Source organism: Echinops telfairi, unplaced genomic scaffold (assembly GCF_000313985.2).
Source record: "Echinops telfairi isolate 266 unplaced genomic scaffold, ASM31398v2 ScPeMD7_3533;HRSCAF=4204_1, whole genome shotgun sequence".
In the NCBI taxonomy this organism is placed as follows: Eukaryota; Metazoa; Chordata; class Mammalia; order Afrosoricida; family Tenrecidae; genus Echinops; species Echinops telfairi.
The window spans coordinates 25866363-25867832 of record NW_022107432.1 but is presented as its reverse complement, the minus strand read 5'-3'; positions in this window follow the sequence as shown (position 1 = coordinate 25867832).

Sequence of the window (1470 nt, the reverse complement as noted above, 5' to 3'; positions counted from 1 at the left end):
GTGTTTATGCAGTTCTCATATTCTTGACTGGGCTGTGTTTGTGTGTAGACAAAACCCAAACACCAGACTCACTGCCATCGAATCAATGCCAACTCATAAGGACCCTATAGGACAGGATAAGGAAGTTCCTGAGACTAACACTTTAAGCCCTATCTCCCTCAGAGACGCTGGTGGTTTTGAACTGCTGACCATGTGGATCACAGCCCAATGCGTAACCACTACGCAACTTATCACTGAGTGAATCTGCGAGGCCATACCATAAACCCTAAGGAGTTGTATTGAGGTAGGAATAAGAGGACCCAGAGCACCTAGAGGTGCTGGAATCGGAGCTAGCAGGGAGCAGCACCTTGGGGACAGTCCCTGGGCATGAGGTGATGCACTTTAGATAGGTGGTGGTGTTTCTGAAAGGGTATAGATAGAAATAGAATGGATACTAGCAGCCAAAGAGATGGGGTACAGAGGACATTAGTAAATGCCTTCCAAGCATCCATCCTAAGAGCTCCCAGTTCCCATTGAGGGTCTCCATGGGTCTAAGAGCTCCTAGATAGTACAAATGGTCGACCAAAAGGTTAGTGGTTCAATCCCACCCAGAGGAACCTGAGAAGAAAGACCCAGTTATCATTTTCCAAGGGTGACAGCCATAGAAACCCTTTGGGACATTTCTGCTCTACAACACACTGGCACCACCAGGACTGAGAATCAACCCTCTGGCACTGGGTTGTGGTTTTGGTGGGTCTGGGGAAGTCCATTCAATCTTGAGCTTCAGGGCGCAGCACAGTTCCAGAGGAACTTGTGATCCAAGCAGGTTAGGACCGGAGCTGGACACACTAAGACCTTTAAAGGCACTCAGGCAAGAACAGTTATCTACCAAAGGCCAGCTGACCACGTGCCTGTCACTGCTCTGGGCCATGAGAGACACTGTCATGAACAGCACAGGTACATTCGGTCCCTGTGTGTGTCCAGCGGGGACTGTGGCCGCCCTGAGCCCACTACGCTGAAGCCAGCCTCTGGGGACATGCAGAAGAGCAGCGGGGGAGCAGAGCAATGAAGTCCCCAGGGATAGATGTGTGGCCAGAGCATGGCACTCCATCAGACTTGACTGGAAAGCACTCGTAAAGGACAACAAACAGACTCTGAACTATTTGTGGGGATTTGTTGTTGTTGTAGCTACTGTTTTATTTTCTATTGTTGCTTTGCTGTACTCGGTCTTGTGATGGTGCATATTGTTGTCACTACATGTCTATCTGGAAGGGATCGGTGGGATAAACAAGCTGGAAGAGAGAACAATGGGATGACAGTTCTGGAGGGACATGTGAGAGGGGGAGGTGGGGGAAAGGAAGTGGGTATTAACAAATCCAGAGACAAGGGAACAACAAGTGAACCAAAATCAGTGGCAAGGAGGGTGTAGGAGGTCTGGCAGGGCTGGATCAAGGACAATGTAACGAAGAGGAATTCCTGAAACCCAAATGA